Genomic DNA, 25,226 nt, shown 5'->3' with positions numbered 1-25,226 from the left:
GGTTACCCTTGCACAATTTACAAGGAAACTTAACCTTTCACAGAGGAGCAGAGGGTGGTTTGACCTGAGGTGTACTCGAAGCAATAGCTACATAGGTGGCGTCATGCTTATCGAACTTCTTCTTCTTCTTCATATTCCTCCTCTTCTTCTTAATCTCCTAGTTACTAGATGTGGAACTTTCACTAGGTGAAGGAGGAGAGGAGGAGGAAGAAACAGGGGAAGAAGGTGTAGGCTCAATCTTGGAATCATCGTGTCATGGTTCAAACGAAGGATATGGTGGAATAGGAGTCATGACACTCGGGACCACTGAGGTTGAAAACAACCAAACCGATAGACCGATGGTTAACCCAGGCAAAGATAATGTTGCCATATACAAAGCACCAGCATTTCCAAAAGGCAGAAACGGACCATGATTTCCATCTGCAGTAAGACCTTGTCCGGTAGACTCGGCGAATGTTGCCATTGGGAACAAGCTTGAAAAACACTTTTATCACAACCAAGAACTCATACTCTTACCAGGAATATTTCGTGGGCAGTAAATTTTATAACGTAGGAACAAAACTTGACCTTTTCATGTTTCAAGAGTCGAGAAAAGGACAAAAAGGTGACTCTATCTCTTTCGAGGTTTCGTGAGCCTAAAAGGACAAGTGCTCAGATGATCCTTTTCTTTTAATGAGTCCTAAAAGGAATGAAAGTGACTACTCTGGAGAACTAGGCAAAAGGTTTACCAAAGAACCGGTAAAATTGCATATACACCTTGGCGATCATATGAAAACCAAGGACTTTCTGTATGGAAGCCAATCTTCCTGAATGTTGTGTTTGGTGCATTACGGTTTGCAAGGTGGCTGTCATGGCTCCATAAGGATATAGGATGATAACCTAGTGGGGTCTCCCAACATATACTCGATCGTACTGGGAGCACAAGTCCATACTAGGCATCTATTGAATCACAGAAGGAGGAATCACCCAACCTTAAGTGAAAGCAATAGTGACTAGGTTTAACGATGCCATAGCACGTATCTAGCCTAGACCTCTAAATAATGTGCATTAAGTTCCGATGCATTGTTAATTTCATTCAGTTCATTTTAGAGTTGATCTTGAATTATGTTTCAGTATCCAGGCCTTACTGTATGTATATCGAAAACCTAGGATGCAGCTAGAATGAGTAAAGCATCTTTCATTTCAATGATCACCTACTTACAGGAGGGTAGAGAGATCATTCCCAAACCAAGATGAAACCAAAATCACCTAAGAGACACAGTGTATAAACACATCAATCCTATAGTGCCTCGATACCACTAATGATAGATTTTAAATTTGCTTTCCAATTACTTAATCATGAAAAGTTGAAATGCAAATATACTTTCACTTTCATATACTAAATGAATGCGGTCTTCTGATTTTGATTGTTTTCAATTTAAAGAGAAAAACAAGCAAGTATGAACTAATCGATCCAAAAAATTGTGATCTATGTTTGGTAGTGAAAGGAAATCGAATGAATATCAAAAATTGGTTCAATAATTGTCACTAAAAATCAACTAGAAAGAAACAAGCAATGAAAAAACCTTAAAGAAATCAACAAGATGGTTGCAGATGAACCTTGGACAGATAAGCAACCAAGTCAAATAATTCAAAAATTTGAAAAAAACTAGTTTACAAAGCCAAAAATGCAAGATTCACTCAATGAAACCAAAGGGAGAATATCTTAACCAGAATAAATTAAAAACAAACTAATTGGGAAGATAAAGAAAGGAGGGGATTAACCAGACTGGTGAATTTAGGAGGTAGAATTGAAAAAACAACTCTACAGGAATCGTCACGGGCATAACACCAGCAACTAGGGATGATCAGCCACTAGTCGTAGCAATAGAGTGACATCGTCACGAGAGTACAAGTCTCTTCTATGACAGGCTGATTTCAGGAATCGTCGTGACTATACGATAGGATTCAACGACGCACAGAACTTTAAAACGTCTCTTCCACGACGGGCCAATTTTAGGAATCATCGCAACTATACGACAGGATTCAGCGACGCACAAAACTTTAAATCAAAGACAGGGCGATGTCGGCACGACTATTAAGCCCTTTCCAGCGATGAACTTAAAAACGATTGGAAACAAATGAAAACTGCCAAACAAAGACCAGACTATCCTTACAGATAATAAAGAGATTTCCCAGATTGACCTAGGTAACCAAAAAGGATAACAGTTTAACCCCAAAATTCAAGAGACACTAAATCAAAATCAAACAAGAGTAAATAAGAGAAAAACACATGAAGGACTCCCCAGCGGAGTCACCAACTTGTGAAGTAGGAAAGTGTTTCCTCTACGGACAGAGGAAACCCCTCTAGCCCTAAAGTGGGTCTAGTCACAGCAAAGACAAAACAACAATTGATTCCCTTAAATAGTCATCATTGGAGACCTACCTCAATCCGGTGGTTTATGAAGTTCCATTGCACTGCTCCAAGTTTTGTTTCCTTCTCCTTAATGAGCAATCAATCCGAAACACCACAAGAAAACAACAGAGCACATAACCGAGAACAACAATGATCTATTTACTCATAAAGTCAAGAAATCATGAGCTATCAAGTAAATTACATACAAGACATAGGAAATCATCATTGTTTGTATTAATAATAAATTAAGAGCAAATCTTACAACCAAGTCTTGACATCTCAAACCTTCTCAGAGGGTCTAGCCAATATGTTCCTTCAAGAATTCACTCGCAAGGATGGGTCTCCCAAACAACATTATCTCTCTCTCACTCACAAGCTTTAATACAAGGTTAAGGGCACTCCAAAACCTCTTGCAAACTACTTAACAATCCCACACTTGTAACACTCACTCCAAAGCTATCTACCAAACTCAAATGCATTAGCAGCACTATACAACCAAAAGAACTAAAGAACTAGGAACTAGCTTGATCATAGCAATGGTGAGTGCTTTTATAGGAGGACGAGCCTCCATAAAATGAGGTAGAGGGAGCTTATCCTCAAGGGAGGTTGCACAAGAGGTAGAACCACCATCCCAGAGGAGGAAGGGTGACCCAAACTGGCCCAACAACTAGGTCTAGAAACATCGAGAAGGCCAACTGTTTGAACTAATTCGACAAATCTGGATCATCGCAGGTCATGAACTATGGACTAGCGACGACATCGCAACGATATAGTGCATGAAAAAGAACCATCGCGGATTTTAAGGGTTTACTCGCAACGATGCAAGAACTTAGTCAAAAAGTGTCAATATTCAGCATTAGAGGGAATTTTCTTAATCTTCTTGCATAAGTGGGAAGATATGGACATGTTTATTTAACACATGACACAGTAGAGGGACTGAGATGATGATAGTGACAAATTTCTGTGTAACACTACGTGAACAAGTGCTTGAACAAAAAGTCAAATTGGAGTATGTTCCCTCCAAAGAACAATTTGCTAATATATTCACCAAACCACTGCCCAGAGAGACATTTAAATGTCTCTGACAGAATCTGGGAGTAGTTGATGCATCATCTTGCTGTTAAAACTTATTTATTTCTAAGAAAAGTGGTTTTATGCATGTTTCATGAAGTGTATCCGTATACATATATCGGTTGTTGTGGATACAGTCGCGTATATATTGGTTTGAATAAAAATAGTCGATGAAAGGTGTCTGATATGGGTCTGACAGTGATCATCTGGCATAGGTTCAGGGGGAGCATATACTTATATTAATGCATTGTTGGCATTATCTTAGAAGATCTTCTTACAAATTCACAGTTGTTTTTGATTCAGGTCGAACAAGTTTAGGGGGAGATCATGGTCGCTAGTCTGGATGGTGATCGAGAGATGCTGTTGATGATAGTTGATGATAACTATTATAGTCTTGTTTTAGATATTTGGTCTGTATGTCATGTATATCTTTTATTGTCAAGGTCATGAAATGACCTATTTTGTTTCCCCACTATGCATGGGATGGATGATGTAATGTTCTTGTTCTGACATGTATAAACATTTGGTTTGGTGGATGAGTCAAAATTGGTATATCCCCACTTGGTTGGAAGATGGATGTATGTATGAGTCATTAGTGATAGGATGGTCATTTATGATTTATGTATAGAGTCATATTTTTGCAGACCTTTCTTATATTCAGGGGGAGCATAGACAACACACTTCATCTTATCAGAGAATTCAACATTTACTCAGGGAGAGCATAACCCTTTTCCCTTTATGACAAAGGGGGAGAGTGAATTGGGGTTGCCATCAAGTCCAAAGGGAGAGATTGTTGGCATTATGATACAAATTTGGCTATATGACACAGGTGTCATCCTTGATGGCAACTCACACAGATGATAGATCATAGTTCAAGCTCACATTTTGAAGAAAGATAGGTATACGTAGGTTCCCAATTGACCAAGCCACATGTATACGTAGGTTTGTAGACAAAGAGCCGCGTATAGCATACACACACACTTTCATGGAAGGAAAGGCATGTACATGTTGGAAAACTTAGTTTTGGTCTGTGGTATTTGGTCCATGGTATTGGTCCAAGGTATTTTATCCGAAGTGCTGACCCCAGGTATTTGGTCCAAGGTATTGATTCTAAGTGGTTTTGAACCATCGTATTGAGTAAGGCCTAAGACTATAAAAGCAGGAGAAGATCATTAGGCAAAGGAACTCATGAATTGAATATCTAATGAAGAGCAAGATCTAGAATACAGGTTATTCGGTTATGGTGCGTAGCTGGATCTGAATCAAGGATGAACTTGAGTGCTTGATGAAGGATAAGTCCTATTGATGGGTCAAGATCTTAAGGCTCGAAGAGAATAATCTTTGTGTGGTCTTGATCTTTTATCTAAATAACTAGCACATGTTGTAATCTGTAAATATGATGATCTGTGTATAACCGATGTTTGGAATTTTTGTAAAGTTTAAATCATCACTTATAGATATCTACGTAGGTTCTCTTTAGCAGAGGTGCATATACACGCTAGTTCTGCATATCAAAATAGTATATACATAGGTTCGCCTTGAGAAAATGGCGTATGTACGCAGGTTTGACACATTGAGGTAGTGTATACCTAATAAAATATGCTTTAGCTACTTCTGTTTATTGTTGCAGTGTTCTTGATTCTATCTTGGGTTCTAGTTACTGTTACTGTATTCCAGTTACATCATTCTGAGAAGTGATTGATTTATTCAGTCTTGGTTTGTGCAAAGGAGATTGATTGATGTAGATATTTTTGATGTTTGATTAATGGATCCAGTCTGAAAATTTATGTAACGTGGTCCCTGGAAGAAAAGAGAAGGTTGTAGCCTTCTATAGGGCAACACCTATGTACTAGTAAACACCTCAGATAGTACAAGAGCTAGGGGGTTGTAGCTCCCTTCCAAGAGAAGCTGGAGAATGAGAGAAGGTTGTAGCCTTCTATAGGTAGAAGTCTGTGTACTGGTATAAGACTGCAGCAGTATAAAAATTGTAAAAAGAACATAGAGATGATTACAGCAGGTGGTTTTCACCCACATTGGGTTTCCACCTTATATCTTGTGTTAATATGTGTGATTGTCTGTTCTGTTTTAACTGCACCTGGTTACTATTTTTATGGTTCTAATGCACAGAATAAAGATCAACATATGATGAATTAACTAAGTTATAAGTTTGGAGGGTATACACTAGTTGCATTAAATATAGTTGCGTATACACGCAAGTTTGATTAAATAAAGTAGCATATATAAATTTGAAATGAAATATTATTGACTTGCTAATATTGATTCACCCCGCCCCTCTCTGTATTATTTCCAACATGCGAATCCTTCGGCAATTTGGCCTCCACGCAACCCCTCTCTTGTTTACATAGTAGGTGCTCTTATAAACCACGATCTCGTGAATATCGTCGCCACTATACACTAAATAGCTGTGACGACCAATGAAATGAAAACATGCGGAAGAGTTATTGTGGATCTGTATGATTAGCCTTCCAATCCAAGCGACGATTTCACCTCAGTCGTGCTCTTCACTCAGCTTACAGGATCAACAACCCTGAAGCTCTGATACCATGATAAAAAACGATATTCTATTAATTAAATGGCTCTCCATGTGAGATACTTAGAGAGTTTATAAACACTCATACACACTCTACACACCATATACAATCAGGAGAACAAACTAGTGCATATAGGGTTTCTCATAGCCAGGGTGGTTTCAACCACTCCCTAGATAGTAGGATCTGAGGTCTAAGATTAGAGTCTCAATCCAATCATCACCATAACAGTAATCTAATTTTAGCTTTCTCCATTAATTCTAATACCACGACACTGCCTTTAGCTATGTGGCATGATGCCTAAGAGCATCCGTCCAAGTTTTGTCCCCACAAACTCAATGAAATATTTTCATATCCCAAGCACAAGTAGAGAAGAACTCCCATGAATGCCAATCCTTTGTCCAATCCTCCAGAGAGGACATAGTTGTGATGCTGCCACCACTCTTTCTTATATCTGTAGAGTACAAAGCTGAAAAGGAATCCAACTAATATCCAACTTTTATAATTGATTGTTGTAGCAAGGGGCATCATCCCTATGGCTCCAATGACAATATGCGTATTAATAAGTCTGATCCATACTTTCCCATGGTATGCCTTGTGAAACAACCATAGTATAAGTGGAGTTATTGCACCTCCTAAGAAAAGCTAGTCCATTGCTTCATATTCACTAAGACTTATAAAAATCCTTTTGGGTCACAACAATACCCATATTACAGAAGTGTTGTAGGAGATGTGATCGGTTGGACAAGTCCATGGGCTATTAGAAGGCAATAGAGCCGTGTTGTAGATATTGGGAATGGAATATATGAGCCACCACGTTGTGCCTAAGTACACAATCCCTGAAATTACTATGCCCACAATCTGCAACAAAGATTATATGGATAAATCAGTTACAACATAGAAATTGAACTAAAGTTCTAGGAAAAGATAATGGTTGTATAGGATTTTTTCCCTAGGAATACCCTAATCTTGTACTAAACTTTCAGTTAATTTCATTAGTAATACTTTTATTTAATTTTGTAATAAATATAAATTTTGATAAGAATTTACATAAATAAATTTCGAATATTAGGAGCGTTATGGACTCTATTATCTATTTCTCATTGAAACAATGCTACTCAGTTTATTTCCCATTCTAAATTAACATAAATTTTCAAAAAAATCTATTTAAGATTGATCAAACTCTAACTCCCTATGTGACAAGATATGTTTGCTGCAACATTAATAGTTCCATGTTAAATACCTATCCATAGAACATTGCTTTAGGAGGGATTTTCATATAATGACTCAGCTTAAAATCCTCCAGGAATGACAAGGCTTGGATCTATTGAGATATTAATCTCACTGTTAGTTAGTTGTTGGTTAGGTGTCATCTTAATTGATTTCTTGTCTACTAGGTGTCATAAGCAGTTTAGTCTTACTTGAGTTCTACTCCATAGGTGTTGAGTTTTAATTCAGTCATTTATTATTGATGTTTACAATGTAACCTATTTAGTATTTCATAATATTGAGAAGAGGAATCTCTAATCCACTTTTCAGTGTCACTCTTTCTCATGGTATGAGAGCTCAGCTTATGTAAAACTCCTTGAGAGCAACCGAGAGAGACAAGTTTGCATAAGACTCCAAGAGAGAGTAACAACTTGAGTGAAGAGAAAGCGTAAGCCTCTTTTTTAGAGTAGCAGAAGATTGAAGAAGCCTGCGAGGAAACAACATAGAAAACCAAGAAGCCTGCTACAACAAGGCAAAGGCGAAACATATTGAAGAAATTTCTTTTGGAGATTAACACTTTCCATGCATTAAAACCAGTGCATTGGTGATGTTAAATAGTGTTGAGCAGTCATAGCAGAAAGTGTGTCACATTTCCGAGTTGAGATCCTTTGATCAATAGAATAGTTAGTACGTGGACCTTGTTCAACATACATAGCATTAACGTAACAAAATTCATCAATTCACTCGTTAAAAGTCCACAGCCACCATTCTGTATGAAAAGTCAACAAAAATTATTTCAAATTCTCGATCCTCTTATATAATCTTATTTTTTTGAAGGCTCACATTAATGAGTTTCAAAGTTTTTAAAAGTTTCTTTTATTTAAAAAAAGGAGGTGCAAGTAATTGTTTTTCTAAAGGGGCTTATATAATATTTGAAATATGATGATATTGCTAAAGGTCCATGTATTTTTTAAGGAAATATATTGAATTTTATTTTAAAAAGAGATAGAATTTTTCTTAAGGCTTATTTAAAAGAGATTTAAAAGATAAAGTGGATATTTTGCATTCAAAGGAATGTCTTTTTCCATTGCTTTGCCACATACCCTGATTCTGTTTGGGAAAAATTATGAGTTTTGGTCTTTGAGAATGACGACATTCTTGCAAGCTCAAGAGTGTTGGGATACACTTGAGACTGGATATGTAGAGCCGACTCAAGAAGCATGGGTGGCCATGACTAATAATCAGAGGAATGTAGCGAATGAATTCAAAAAGAGAGAAAACAAAGCCAAATGTTGGATTCAAAACTCAATAGATGACTCTATTTTTGACAAGATAACATGCGCATAGATAGCACATGAATCTTGGGAAATCTTGAACGTTGCCTATCAATGTAATGATATAGTGAAGACAGTGAATTACAGACATTGAGATCACAGTTTGAAACCCTAAAGATGGTTAACACAAAAAATGTGGATCAGTTCATGACTAGAGTTGTGCGAATAATAAATCAAATCAAGCTCATCGGTGAAACCATTTCAAACAAGAAAATTGTCCAGAAAGTCCTTAAGAGATATGACATGATTGTAACAGTCATTCTAGAATCCAAAGATCTTACAACTTTCTCAGTAGAATAGTTAACTCGATCGCTTCTAGAACACGAAATAAAACTCAACTTGACACAAGATTCCATAGAACAAGATTCCAAAGCACAACTCCCTTTTGGCAGAGGCAGAGGCAGAGGATATAGAGGTAGCAATAAGTGAGGCAGAGGCCGAAGTAGAAGCAGATCAGAACATCATCATGCAGTAGAGCAATGGAGACCTCCACAAAATCAAACTCAAAGAAGCAGACCTTGGATCAAATATATTGTCTAATGTTATTAATATAAGAACTTTGGGCATTAGGAAAATGAATGCAAACAGAAACAATGATATTAGCACAGAGGCAATGTCCATCTCTCCAACAATGAAGGAGAATCCTCTAAAACAATGTTTCTTTCATGCAATTTGTTTGAAGAAACTCACAACAAGGATCTTTGGTTGTTGGAAAGTGGCTGCAACAATCATATGATAGGTAACAAAAATCTTGTTTCTTATCTTGATGCTTCCATAACATTAGAAATTACTCTTGTAGATCATTCTTCCATTAACGCTGGAGGAAAATGTATTGTTCCCATTCTTATTAAATAGAATCAATATAAATACATTCCTAATGTTTATTATGTTCCAAATCTGAAGCATAACCTCATTAGTGTAGGATAATTGGTGGAACATGGTTATGATGTAATATTTCAAGTGAACACATGTTATATCTATAACAAAACTCCTAATAGAAGATTGATAGCTAAGGTTGAAAAATCCAAGAATAGGATGTTTCCTTTCACTCTTAGAAATTGAAATCTTTCACAGTCTTTTGTACACAATGTGTTAAGAATAGATGAGTCTCATCTATGGCATTCTAGATATGGTCACATACCATTCAAAAATCTAATTCAACTTTAGAAAAAGTTAATGGTTATTGGTATCCCTTCTATGAATGAGAAAGACTATAATTGTGAAATTTGTGTTATGTCGAACCATCAAAGAGATAGCTTTCCCACGTATTCCTCTAGAGAAAAAGAGACTTTAGAGCTTGTACATTCAGATATATGTGGCTTTCCCATAGTCTATTGGTGGTAGCGTTTGTTTTCTAACATTTATTAATGATTATAGCATGAGTATATGGGTGTATTTTCTGAAAAACAAATCAGATACATTCTCAAGGTTCAAAGAATTCAAAGCAGAAGCATAAAAGAAAAGTGGAAAGCCTTTTAAAGTACTCAGATCCGATATAGGAGGAGAGTACAACTCCATTCAATTCAAAGCATTTTTTCAATAGAAAGGAATCAGAATGCAAAACAGAACAAGGTATACTCCACAACAAAATGGAGCAGCAGAAAGGAAAAATCAGTCAATCATGAACATGGCCAGATGTATGCTTCATGAGAAGAAGTTGTCAAACAATTATTCGGTAGAAGCAATTTCGATAACAGTGTATGTTCTCAACATATCTCCAACAACCACTCTCCAAGATACAGTACCTCCAGAAGCATGGGATGGTAGAAATGTAAATGTATCTCACTTCAGAGTTTTTAGATCAATAGCTTTTAAACATGTTCCTAAGAAGCTTGATGATAGGAGTGAAATATGTGTTTTCATAGTCTATAGTGAGCAGTCAAAGGCCTACAGAATTTATAATCCAGTTACAAAGAAGTTTGTTTTAAGTAGAGATGTAATTTTTTTTGAAAATAAATCTTGGTTTGATCAAGCTGATGATGCTTCAAGTCAACCTTTTTATCCACCACATCCACCTAGATTGCAGGTTGAAGAAGAGCCATACCATTCTGAAAATGGTACATCTTCAAGTAGTGAACCTACCACTTATTCAACATCTTCAGAAGACAATCAGAAAACAAGAAGCATGAGAGAAATATATGAGCATGAGCATGAATTTGAGCAACATAATATGTTTGCATTTCTTTCATCTAAGCCAACTCATTTTGAAGAAGAATTTAAAGAAAAGCATTGGGTAGAAGCAATGAACCAAGGTATTGTTGCCATAGAGAAGAATCAGACTTGGGAATTAGTTGATCTTCCAAGAGACAAAACCACAATTGGTGTAAAATGGGTATATAAGACCAAGCTAAATGAAAAAGGAGATATTAAGAAACATAAGGCAACGATGGTTGCCAAAGGATTTTCACAATATTTTGGTGTCGACTATGTTGAAATATTTGCTCCAGTAGCAAGGTTAGATACTATCATAACCATTTTTTCCACAATGGCTCAACACAAATGGAAAGTCAATCATCTTGATGTAAAATTTTCTTTCCTAAATGGTATATTGCAGGAAGAGGTTTATTTAGATCAGCCTCCTGGTTTTGAAGTTCCAGGACATGAGCATAAGGTATACAAATTGAAGAAAGCCTTGTATGGTTTGAAACAAGCTCCAAGATCTTGGTACAGTAACATTGACACCTATCTCATCAAAAGTGCTTTATTCATAAGCAATCACGAGCCAAATTTGTATACCAAAATGCATGAAGGTAAAATTCTGATTGCATGCCTTTATGTAGATGATCTTCATTATATAGGAAATATGATATTAGAAGATTTCAACGTAGCAATGCGAAAAGAGTTTGATATGACAGATCTAGGAGTCATGCAATACTTCTTAGGCATTGAAATTCACCAATCTACAAACGGAATCTTTGTCGGTTAGCAAAAATATGCTAGTGATATCATCAAAAAGTTTAGAATGACCAATTGTAAATCTGTAGATACACCAATTTCTAAAGGCACAAAACTGAGGAAAGAATATGTAGCACCACTAGTTGATTCCACACTGTATAAAAGTCTAGTTGGTAACTTGTTATATCTCACTTCAACTAGACCTGATATTATGTTTGCAGCAAGTTTTGTCTCCAGGTTTATGAAGTCACCTAAGATTTCTCATTGGAAGGTTACAAAAAGCATCTTAAGGTATATTTCCATGACAATAGATTATCATTTTTTTTATACACATTCTGAAAATTGTTCACTTTCGGGTTATATAGACAGTGATTATGCACGCAGTTTAGATCATCAAAAAAGCACCTCAGGGTATGCTTCTCATATTGGAACCAATTTGATTTCATGGGCATCCAAGAAACTGTCAATCGTTTCAATATCTTCTACAGAGGAAGAATATGTAGTAGCAAATTCAAATATTGTCAAGCTGTGTGGTTAAGAAGATTTTTTAAAGATATTTCAAATATTCAGAAGGAGAAAAATCCAATCTATTGTGATAACAGTTCATCTATTTCCTTATAAAAAAAATCATGTATTCCACAAAAAGAGCAAGAACATTGACACTCTTCGTCATTTCATCCTAGAGCTTGTCAATGATGGGGACATAGTGATCGAGGATCTTTAGCTTATAGATGTATTAAAAAGTTACATGCATAAATTGTAGCTTAAACATAGAAATTTAATATGCACATGAGATGACAGGAGAAATGCATAAAAACATGAAGGAAGACAAGAGACTTGATAACGAAGTTCGTCCAATTTCGATTATGTCTCTAGGCCTTGCTCAATCAATGGGGAGGCCTTCATTGATTAAGTGGCATGAGAAAGAAGAGTACAATCATCATTTATAAAGAGGAGTCTTATACCTCCATCCTGGAAAATGGCCAAAAAATGTAGAACTCTGTTGGAGAAATAGAGAGCAACATTGAGTTTGTGGAGTCGAGAAATGAAGAAACCATATAATATTTGTCAAAATCTGACAAAGTGAAGATCTTCCCCCCTAGAGAAATTTCTCAGATCATGGTTTCGCCCCCTCTCTACACTGTTGATGGTTCTACCACCTGAAAAGTTAATATGCCTCGAATTATGTGTGCGCTCCTCCTCTCCTAGGCACACTGGTGAAATGAGTTTTAAATATCGAGAGGTTGGTGGATTTTTCCAAAATTCCATTGGGAGGAATTGTTGAAGATCCAATTATTGTGGAGCGGGTCAGGCGGTCAAACCCCAGCCCCTCACATTTTACACAACATAATCTATTTTAAAAGGGAGTTTGGGTGGGGCCTGCCTTAGGCAGTGCGCCCACCTCACCTGTCGCCTGCTCCATGGTGGCCGGTATATAATTGTGGGCAGTTGTTGAGGTTGGGTCCATGCCACAAGGGTCAGCCCACATTTACTCCTACGCATGTGTAATGGTTCTGGCCCTCCGAAAAATCATGGCGTTTGCCAAGTATGGGGGGAGGGGCTAGGGGTAGTGGCATGCCCCTCGAATATTACATATATGATAAGGATTGGGGTGGCAGGGTTGATGGCCCACAACCCCCCTTTTTTTAATAATGTTTTTTAGATATAAAACAAGATGGTCGTTTTTTAAAATTCAGAATTTGGACCGAAGGAGACGATTTAACGAGGTGATAATTTCACCCGAAATCTCACCGGAGTTGGCCGAATTCTATCCACCGAAAAACTTCCAAATTGTGTCTCCATTAAGCCCGCCCAAACAGCAAAATTCAAACAGAACTTTGACTGCCTCTATCTTCCTCATCCAAACTCGGATTAGAGTGTCATTCAAACCATTGGAATCAGGGCAACGAACACTTCGATCTAATGTAAAGTTAATCAACTTTCCGCCACTTTGAATTTTGAGACTTTTCCATGCCACTAGTGTCTAGAGATCCACCTGGATCAATCGTCGCCATTGAGGAGCTTTTGGACTACCAAAAGCTTTATTAGTCAATTGGCAAGTGAGGGAATTGTTCCCTCGCTCTCTCTTTTTCTAGCCATTTTTCCTTGCTAGGGTCCATCCCTTTGAAACCAAATCGAAGGTATTCCACATCTCCCCATCATGAAGTCCTAGTTCTTCTATCAAGGATGATATCTTCAAGTAACTCATCAAGATACTCTGGCGCAAAGTCATCAACTATAGTGTAAACAGGAATGTGAACAGTCATCAAGAAGATGAACTGATCCGTCCATTTTATGTATATAAACAATAGTTGTCTAATGAAATAATCAGTCAGTTTTCTACTGCCCATTTTGGAGTTACCCTGGCCTGACATGGTATCAGAGCGCAGGTCCCAGATTCCTTGTAACTCCCATCTCTATTCTGAGCGCTCCTCTATCGTGAGCGCTGCTCAGTCCTGAGTGTTGCTCTGTTCTGAGCGCTGCATCCGTCCAGAGTGTTATTAATTCTCTGCGCATCATTGATTGTCTGCGCCTCATTGATTCTCTGCGCATCATTAATTGTCTGCACCTCATTGATTCTCTGCGCATCCGTTTTTCTGCCTCTCCACACCGTATACCTTGCTGCCATTGCGCACAGTTATCTTTTGACATTCATAACCTTTACAAAAATCCATCAGGAAGTTTAACAATTTACGATATTCCTTGCAGCAATCTTGAATCGTTAAAACTTACAGCTGATTCCTGAAGGAAATTTCGAGTTCCTCATGACCGAATCATATCATTCCCATGGAATTTGCCTCTTCCAACCTTTCGAGCTCGCTCATATTAGGGGGAATTAGCGCCATATACACAAACGGATTGGCTTTCCCTCCACATCACGAAGCGCTTAACCATATGCTGCTTCACCAACATTCTGAGATCCTTGCATTACGTTGAATCCCGCTGCCTCGAAAACCCTCTCTGGTTAATACTTCCTTGCTCCACAAGCACTTGTTTGACCACGTTGTTTCTAGGGAAAACCACCGCCTATCGACCCAATTGTCGGTACCAATAATTTGAACGTGGTGAGACCACGACATTGTGGCTCCTTTGAAGCATTCCTGTATGAACTCATCATGAGCCGGACCAAAGTTCACACTCCGCGATTCCTCAAGGCGAAATACAATTAGTCTACAGGCTCCCTTAATGGCGTCGAGGCTAGCTAAGTAGAGAGGAAGTGGAGCTCTATAATTCCCATTGAACTGTGGAATCTCAAGTTCGTAATTGGTATTAGAACTTTCCTGAAAGAGGAACAACCATCTATTCAGCCACTGGAGCAACTGCGGAGGAAGGAAGTTTTGGAGGACAGTGAAGAGACCATCAATGACCAAATCATCTAACATGGTACCTGTACATTGCATCCGCTCGCCCATTGCTTGTTATTTGAGAGCAGTTTTGTCATTGCTTATTATTTGAGAGCACTATAATTTATTTGAGAGAAATTTTGTCATCGCTTATTATTTGAGAGCAATGTAATTTATTTGAGAGCCGTTTTGTCATCATTTATTATTTGAGAGCAGTTCAGATTATTTTTGTCATCACTCACGACCGCAAGGATATGGTATGGTAACTAATTTGGAATTGCGTGTTTTATTCCATGTGAGTGTGAATGCCCGAATGGTAATGTTGTGAGTCAAGTATTGCGCAGTTTATGTAAGCAGTCTTTCAAAGAAATCAAAGTATTTTGCAGTTTTCAAAGGGTTTATTTATCATTCAGAGTATTGCGTTGTTCTTCAAAGTGTTTATATATATCAATCAAAGTGTTTGATATTACGCAATTTATTACACAGTTTTATTTTGAATGATAATGCTGCATTGAAAAGTTATCATTTCAATGCTGATGCTTCTAGCAAACATTAGAGGGATTTGAAGGTTGTAACGTAAGGAAAGTTTTTTTTTTCTTTTATCAGCAGAGACATTTTTTTTACAGAATGCATTCAATCATCTCTATGGTCGGAATAGTTCTCACTGGCAAGGAGAACTATTCTGAATGGTCTCGGATGGTAAAACACACCCTCATCTACAATGAGTTGTGGAAAGGAGTGTGTGTCGGAGAAGAAGACAAAGACCCTGTGCAGCCTACATCAGATAAAGAACTTGTCATTTGGGAAAACAAGAATAGAAAATCCTATGCATTGATCACAACATCTGTAAATGAAGAAGTAAGTCGTCATATTTCATCCTATTCCACTACCTTTGAAGCTTTACAAAAGCTGAAAGAACTCTACGATTCACATTCTGCACTTGAAGTTGTTCAGCTCATGATTAAACTCTTCACTCTTGAACTAAAAAATAATGATCCTCTTGCTCTTGCATCTGAAATAAAGTCTATAATGCATGATATTAAATCCACTAAGGTTGAGCTGGATATCTCTCTTATTTCCTTTCTCAAAGCACTCTATCCTACCTACTCCAATTATCTTGAGTCATTACAAGCAAATGGAAATCTTAAAGATATAACCTTTGACTCTCTTGTGAAAAAGTTTGCTGAAAGAGAGAAAGCCTTTGGAAAGAAGACAGTCCCTGAATCTTCTGAAGAGACTGTTTGCCTTGCTCATAAAGAAAAGCATCCTGCTCAAGATTCTACAAGAGGAAGAGGTGGACAAAGAGGAAGAGGAAGATACTTCAGAGGCAGGGGGGGCAGACATTCTCAAGGAGAAAAGGCAGATCTGCATTGCATTCGCTACAAACGAAATGGATCACATGATGCTTCTACATGCAAGCTACCATGGGACAAAATTGAGCAGAGAAGAAATCAGCAGAAAGGTAAAACTAATGACACAGAAAAAGGTAAAGCACCTGAATCCGCTCACTATATTGAGGCACAATGTAACATTGGAGTAAATGAAGATTTTTTTAATGCTTCACTTGCTTCTTCGACAAATGATTGGTTGCTTGATTCAGGAGCAACCTGTCATATGACTCATAGGAAATATTTTTTTGAAGATTTCACTGACAATGTTGATGGAGCAATATACTTTGCAGATCAGTCAAAAATCAAGCCATCAGGGCTTGGCAAAATCAGGCTTAAACTGCCTGGTCTTCCAGAATTTCTTCTGGATCATGTTCTATATCTCCCACAGCTCAAGAGAAACTTGTTGTTCTTGGTCCACATCCGCTAGCAAGGTCACTCCATTCATATGTTTGATGGAAAGCTTGAGGTAAGAAAGGCATCTGACCACTCACTTGTCATGAGGGGAATAGAAGAAGAAAGACTTCTTAAACTGCAAGGAACCTCTGCTCATGCACAACATTTCTCATATATTTCTCATCATGAAGAAGGTACACTTCCGTCAAGTTTATTATGGCATGCTAGATTTGGACATTTAAACTATGATAGTCTCCGCTTGTTAAAGAAAAATGGTGTTGCTGGTTTTCCTACCATTCCTAGAAAACATAAGCAATGTGATGCTTCCATTCTAGGAAAGCATAGCAAACAGTCTTTTCATGATTCACATTCAAGAGCACATAGGAAGCTTGAACTCATTCATTCAGATTTATGTGGTCCAATGCCTGTTCCTTCTGCAAATGGAAATAAATATATCATGACATTTATTGATGATTACACCAGAATGTGTTGGGTTTATTTATTGAAAAACAAATCTGATGCTTTTCAAACATTCAAGAATTTTCATAAGTGGTTTGAAAATGATGCACAATCTCATATTGGGTCTATTCGCACTGATAATGGAAAAGAATATACATCAAATGAATTTGAAAACTATCTTCGCCAACATGGGATCCAACATCAAACAATTGTACCTTATAATCCCCAACAGAATGGTGTAGCAGAAAGCATGAATAGAACAATCTTGAATATGGTACGATCCATGCTTTTCTTCAAAAATGTAAAGATAATGTTTTGGGTTGATGTTGTTCTATGTGCTGCATATATAAAGAATAGATGTCCATCTAGTGCTATAAGAAACAAGACTCCTTATGAATTGTGGTATGGACATGTTCCTTCGGTAAAACATCTCAGGATTTTTGGTTCCACCTATTATGCTTTAATACCAAAGGTACATAGAAACAAACTTGGTGCTAGAAGTCGTAAGTGTATCTTCCTGGGGTATTCAAACACCTCTAAAGCATACCGCCTCTATGATGAAGTAAATAAAAAGTTTGTTGTATCTAGAGATGTCATTTTTCTTGAATCATCCAAATCTGACAGTGTTGTTGAGCGACAACTTGATCGCTTGGATAGATTCACAAAAACGAAATCATTTCAAGAGTTTGATAATCAGATTCCACATCTTGAAGGGAGGATTCCTATACTAGATGAACATGTGGAATCTTCTTCTGAAGAACAATCTCCCTTGCATGAAACTCCAACACCGGATGATCCTTTAAGTGATGTATATGATAGAATTGGGAGAGTCAATCTTGATTCAGTCCCAACTCAATCAACAGAGCAGCCTGGACCATCTTAGAAAGGTCCCCCAAAGTGGCTGACAAAGACACTTGAAAGTGTTCATCCTGATGAAATTGGAAAAACAGGAACCAGAAATACAAACCGACAAGATGGAGGTGATGTAGATAACTCTAATTCACCTGTTGATATGGATGATACTTATGATTGTGAATTGAATGTGTCTACATATTTTGAACCAACTTCCTTCAAAGAAGCTGCTTCTTATGATGAATGGAAAGAAGCGATGCAGAAGGAGTATGATGCCCTCATAAAGAATGGCACTTGGAAGCTGGTTGATCCTCCATTTGGAACCAAACCAATTCGCTGCAAGTGGGTCTACAAGAACAAGTACAAAGCTGATGGCTCACTTGACAAGCACAAAGCTAGGCTTGTGGAAAAAGGTTTTGCACAGAAGGAAGGGGTTGATTATGAGGAAAAATTTTCCCCCACAGCAAAATGGGCCACCATCCGGACACTCTTTGCACTAGCTGCTCAGAACGGTTGGAAAGTCCATCAAATGGATGTAAAAACTGAATTCTTGAATGGAGATCTAAAAGAAAAAAAAATTATGTCCCAGCCTGAAGGATTTGCTGTGAAAGGACATGAACATAAAGTATGCAAACTTGTGAAGTCCTTGTATGGCCTCAAACAAGCACCACGAGGCTAGTATGAAAAACTAACTGAGCATCTTCTGAAACTCAACTTCAAACATTTTGATCTTGATGATGCAACTTTATTTGTCAATAAAGTTGGCAAAACAGTTGTATATCTTGTGGTATATGTAGATGATCTTTTAATGACAGGGAACAATGAAAGCTATATTGCATCCATAAAGAAAGAATTAGGAAAAAGTTTTGAAATGACTGATTTGGGCTATGTTCATTACTATCTTGGCATTGAAGTAACCCAACATCCAAAATCCATATTTCTTTCTCAAAAGAAATAAATTGGAGATTTGTTAAACAGATTTGGCATGACAAAGTGCAATCCTCTTTCTACTCCAATGGAACAAAACTTGAAGCTCACATCTATTGAAGGAAAGGAATTTGAGGATGCAACAAAGTATAGACAACTTGTACGAAGTCTCATCTACCTCACTACTACCAGACCAGACATTTCATTTGTTGTTGGAATCCTCTCCAAGTTTATGCAAATGACTTGTGAGGGACATTGGTCTGCTGCAAAAAGAGTTCTAAGGTACTTGAAGGGAACTCAAGACCTTGGAATCAAGTATACACAGGTGGACGACTTTAGCTTGATTGGATACTCTGATTCAGACTTCGATGGAGACAAAGAAACTGGGGTATCTACTTCAGGATATGCTATGAGTCTTGGATCAGGAGTTGTCTCCTGGAGATCACGCAAACAATCACTTCCAGCAGATTCCACAACAGAAGCAGAATACGTGGCAGCAGTTGAAGCAACGAAAGAAATTGTGTGGCTCAGGAAAATTCTTGAAGATTTGCAGGTAAAACAAGTACAATCAACTCCACTCATGATTGATAACACCTCTGCAATAAAGTTGGCCAAGAACCCAAAGTTCCATGATCGTACTAAGCACATAAATACTAAATATCATCTGATCCGACATCATGTTGAGGCCAAAACAATCCATCTCTGTCATTGTTCCACAAATGAGCAAATTGCAGACATCTTCGCCAAAGCGCTTGGAAGAGAAAAACTTGAAGGATTCAGAACGATGCTTGGGCTCACCAACATCCCTTCAGATTAAGGGGGGGAATGTTCACACCTAATCTTCAACGGTTGGGTAAACAGGAACGTGAACAGTCATCAAGAAGATGAACTGATTCGTCCATTTTATGTATATAAAAAATAGTTGTCTAATGAAATAATCAGTCAGTTTTCTACTGCCCATTTTGGAGTTACCCTGGTCTGACATATAGGAAATGTGCCCACCTCTTTAGTGTCTATAACCAATGGTGGCTCATACAGCTTAAATTTTTCCACATTCTCTATGGAGTACATTTGCACATATGTCGGTAAATCGAGATGGAAGGCATTGTCTCCAATCTTCCCCAATAGGGTGAATGGACCATACTAGATTGGTTGCAACATCTTCCCTTCTCCCTTCATCGTATCCTTGCTGATATGGATCCACACTTTGTCACCCACTTGAAATTGATGGTCGACTCGGTGTTTGTCATGTCGAGCCCTATACCGGGCTTGACTTTTCTCCAACTGCTCCTGCACTGCTTGGTGAATCAACTAGATCCACTAAATGAACTGTTTCACTTTGTCCCTATCATCATGTCCACTGGAGTCATCTTCCCTTCCAGAAACCATATCAAAAGAATGTTTGGGTAGGTAGCCAAAAGTGAACAATGTGTAGATGAGTGCACTACTCAATTGTAGGAATGATGCACATATGAAGATGCTCAACCCACAAATTAGGATGTTTCCCACAATAGCCTCACAACAAATGTACCACGGTGTGGTTCACAACCTTTGTCTATTTGTGAGTCTGTGGATGAAATGATGTGCTTCTTTTTAACTTGGTGTCCATCATCTTCCAGAAGGTGGTCCAAAACTCTTCGAGAAAGCAATAGTCCTGATCTGACACAATCGATGTGGGCAACCAAAAATGGACCCAAACATGCTTAGAGAAAAGGTAAGAAATCTCTTCTATAGTGATCTGCTTTTTACAAGGCATTAAAATACACATCTTACTAAAATGGTCAACGATGACATACAAATAGTCATGACTTTTCCTAGACAAAGGAAAACCTCCTACACAATCCATTGACACACTTTCCCATGGACAACTCGGAATATGGAGTGATGTGTAGAGCCTAAGCTTTCTATTAGTGGGCTTTGAAACAGAACACATCACACATCCCTTTACATAGCGAGTCACAATTTTCTTCATATGAGGCCAAAAACAAAATTTTTGTACATGACACAAAGTTTTTTCAACACCAAAATGATGAGACACAAGGGAGGTGTGGGCCTCTGGGATTATATGTACCCTTTCCACTATGGGTATGTACATTTTGGCAAGGTGATAAAACAATTTCCCCTACATGTAATAGTTGTTCACCTGTGAACCATGCGTTAGTTTTGCATAAATCCCCTTAAAGTCATCATCGTTAGCAAATTGTTTAGCATAACTTTCAAAAGATAACGAGGCATTATGAAAAATAAAGGAAGCAGAAATAGGAGGGCGAGACAGAATATTGGCCAATTTGTTGCTAGTGCCCTTCTTATACTTTATTACGAGATGAAACTGTTGAAGAAAACCCATCCACCTGAAATGATGAGATTGCTCCAACTTGGTTTGTGACTGAAGATATTGCAAGAGCTCATGATCTGTATGGATGATGGTCTCCTTGCCGATCAGGTAGTGTTTCCACTTTTCCACACTCTGGACCAAGGCATATAACTCCTTCTCATCAGTGGGATAGTTCATCACAACCTAAGAGAGCTTCTCTGAATGGTAACATATCAGCATCTTTTTATGCATCAGTATATCACCCATGGCATATCCGTTGGCGTTTGTCTCGATCTCAAATGGCTCTTGGAGATTTGGTAAGGCCAAGACTGGTGCGGTGCTGATATGTTCTTTCAACGTTTCGAAGGACTTCTACTGCTTTCCTCCCCATTGAAAGATTTTCTTTACACTTGTCAATGTGTGTAAAGGTGTTGCAATAATAGAGAAATTGGCAATAAATCTCCTCCAATACTATACTACAACCAAAACGTTGCGAGCCTCGGTTACACTAGTAGGCTTAGGCCAATTTACAATTGCTTCAACTTTAGAAGCATCAATTTTTAGCTGACCGTAAGCAACAATATGACCTAGGTTGTTGTGGGGAAAAATGCCTATGCAGGACGATCCTATCCACCTAAGGTGTGACAGTGCCTTAGAAACAAACAGAGGCAGTTATTCTAGTATTCTTCCTTTATGAATTAAGAATAAAGAGAGATAGATGGACTAACCGGTGTCTTCCGTTTGTCCCTCGATCCAGTTTCTCTTCTCTTTGGGAGTTCCCAGCTACTTGCCTTCTCACTCACCCAGCTTCAAGAGGTTTCTGCAAGATCACAAGAAGAGAACGCTACACAAAGACATAGATTCATATTCATAACTAGTTCAGGATTAGAAATAAACTAAACATACAAATGCAATCATACATCAAAGACACATCAGCATATAGAAGAAACCAAGATAGTTTTATTGATGAATAACAAGGTTCAGGAAGAGATACAACCTAAAGGGCTCCAATCCAGCATCTCCTTCCCAGCAAATGAAATTCCTATCTTCACCTTCCCTCAAAGCATTAAGCACCCAATGATTCCAATCTTAAACCAACAGCAATTCTTTGCAATAACAAAATTCCAGCCTCCTAGATCTCATGGAGGAAAGATCCATATATAGATGTTTGGAGAGAGGATGAGTTAGCTTGAGATTTGACTAGTGTCCTCTCCCTCTGTTAATTCTTGCTTCCACTTGGAGGTTCTTGATTCCACTTGGAGATTGGGAACCTCTTACTCATCACTAGTCGAATTCACTGAGGCAAGTGTCATTGAGGAAGATTCTAGAAGCTTCCAGGGTCTTGACACCTTGTTGAATGAACTTGCCATTTGTCAATTCTCGTTCAGTGCACCCTGGTAGTGCTTCTACCTGCGTTGCAGTGCAGGTAGCTAGTGCAGACTTTGCATTTCAGCACAGACAGCTAGTGGAGCCTCTGAATTGATCCTGAATTGACTTGTTTTTGAGCAGTTTCTGGTGGAGAACTTCTGTGAATTGCTGTGGTTTGTTAGCCTTGTTCCTCTAGGGGTAGGAACAACATGTTTAGGGACTTTGGATCCCTTAGATTATGGACATTTCATGCTTATAGCTGTAAGGCACAAAAATGTCTATAACAGTTGCCCCCTAAAGTATGAGGCCGTTTATCGGGTGAAATGCTTTATCAGGAGGATCCGAAGTTCATTCATTGCTGGGAGGAGACCTGTAATAAGATACAATACAATACATTATTTTTCATACTGCTTTCATGATCTAGCTGAGGCGGGCATTCCAATGCTCAGCTTTATAAATTCATTTTTCTATACATAGAACAGACAATCGTCTGATGGTAGACTAATAGTTTTGATGAAATTATCATCCTTTTGGTAGGATGATTATCTGCTGCAATGATGTACATGTCAATGTCTTTATCTTTCCTGAATATATATCGCAACCCGGACGGATGAAACGAGATCTGGGGTCTTCAAACTCATTTGATCTTCACTCTAAGTACAAGTCGATCCATGTGAGAAATGTTCTGAAGTCGAACATGGAAAGACATCGCTTGATTATCGGTCAATGAGGTAAACTGTTAACAAGCGCGAGAGGAATCACCGATAATGATAATGACCCTCAAGGTACTGCAGTACAATTCACGTGGTGTGAATAAAGGACTTGGCGTCGAACACCACGCAAAATCTTTCGGTTAAAGGTCATTGATGTATACCTGTCGTCGGAAGTGAGAAACTTGCCATTGAGGCATGCAAGCTTCAAAGTACTGAAGGGGTTGTTCCTAGATCAACTTCTTGGATAATGAGCTGATGTCGACAAGAAGCGATCCATCAAAGGAGGGCCTTAACGAATCCCACATCAGTGACACGGAATGGAGCAAATGATTTTGATGGAGGTGAAAACGATCTGATGACATATGATTCAGGGTGGCGGTCATGAAAGGATGAAGGATAATGTATGGCAGTGGATGGGACACGGTTGACTTCTCTGAACGACTTCTCTTGAACATATGGCGACACTTATGCGATGGATCGGTAGCATTACCCCAAATATGGATGGTATGGCGACACCATGGTGATGTGACCGGTGAATGAAACAACCCAACCCGATTGTGGTACGGAGGAAAAGTGTCATGTTCAAGAGCGACTTGCTACCATCAAAGTTTTCTTTAGCTTCTCCCAATTTTTCCCCAGTCATTGCTAACTAGTACCTCTTTATTTTTGTCAAGCTTGAGGAGGATAACATATGCTTGTTCTATAACTTGCCCTTCGGGCAAGCCCATCGCTATGTTTTAACGAGCCTAGCGATAGTGAAACTCGTTCTCGTCTAAAGACAAGTTTGTCACTATTTAATGATTTTAACGAGTCTAACGACAAAGATAACTCGGTCCTTTTCATTTTTAGAGACTCTGAAAAGGTACATAAAGTTAACTCCAAAAGTCCTTTTTCGTCATCTAATCCCTTAGGTCCGAAAAAGTATAAAGCAATACAGAAGGGATGAGTTTTCGATAGTTTTAACGAGCCGAATAAAACAAGCGCTCGATCTTTTTGTGCAATAATCCCTCAGGTCCAAAAAGATTAAAATCTAGAGGAGGGATAGCACTTCCTGTCCCTTTAACGAGCTGGAAGGCCAAGGACTTGGCAATCTTTTCATATTTTACAAGTCAAATGAAAAGAGCTTAAAGAAGACTCGTCTTTTGAGGAACGAGTGATGAAACAGGTTAGCAGCTGATTCCAGGTACAGGTTGGAATTTTCCAATCACGGCAGTGTCACAAGGATGGCTAGTGAAATCACTCTTCGCAACTGTTCCTCAAAATGGGTAAACAAACATATGGAGGTGAACGATTGGCCAATGGAAAAGTGGAGGTGACGGCGCAAAAACGACCAAGGCTTTAATGGTTGATGATATTACATTCACAGTGGTTATTTACCGGGATAGTTCATTTTTTAACGAGCTTAAACGCGGGTGGAAACATTTGCTCGGTCTTATGTTTATTTTTTAACGAGCATGAACTATGTGCTAAAACTGCTCGGATCTTGCATTTATTTTTTAACGAGCATGAATTGTGTGCTAAAACTGCTCGATGCGAGTTTATTTTTTAACGAGCTCGAACCCTGCGGTAACACTGCTCATGATAAGTTTGCATGACCCCAGAATAACAACGCAAATCGAGGTGCATGCCCCCCAAGCTTCATTGCATTCAACTCGGTGTTTGGAATGAAGGTTTACCTTTGAGATTTGGAAAGGGGATTGTTTCCATTTTTAGTGAGGTTGACACAGTAAAAGAACTATCCTCATGACTCCTTGTTTCATTTTTTAACGAGGTTGACACGAGATAAGAACCGTCCTCAGAGTCCAAATCCATTAGATATAGAAGGTTTCATATTCCACTGTGGCCACTTCCACCAGATTACTCGGAGGCGGTAGGGCAAGAGTACCCATTAAGGCAGGGTCTTTTAGGAGACCTACTCCGATATTTTGGAGCGAATGATTGCTTCCATGGATCATTGGAATGCTTCCAGTAACTTGAGAACCGTTGGGGAGGAAGTTTTGTTGATCGACGAT

The 25,226-nt window shown here is 38.4% G+C and overlaps 1 pseudogene; it reads right to left on the bottom strand.

Annotated features, from left to right (window-relative positions):
• Window positions 1-6,234: 6,234 nt before the first annotated feature.
• Window positions 6,235-25,226, bottom strand: part of LOC149239341 (oligopeptide transporter 7-like) — a 96,333-nt pseudogene continuing 77,341 nt past the window's right edge.

This window comes from Pinus tabuliformis, chromosome 8 (assembly GCF_031772625.1).
Source record: "Pinus tabuliformis cultivar Carrire ecotype Pingquan chromosome 8, CPIR1, whole genome shotgun sequence".
NCBI lineage: Eukaryota > Viridiplantae > Streptophyta > Pinopsida > Pinales > Pinaceae > Pinus > Pinus tabuliformis.
Note: the sequence above shows the minus strand (reverse complement) of the source record. Positions and strands in the feature narration are given on the sequence as shown.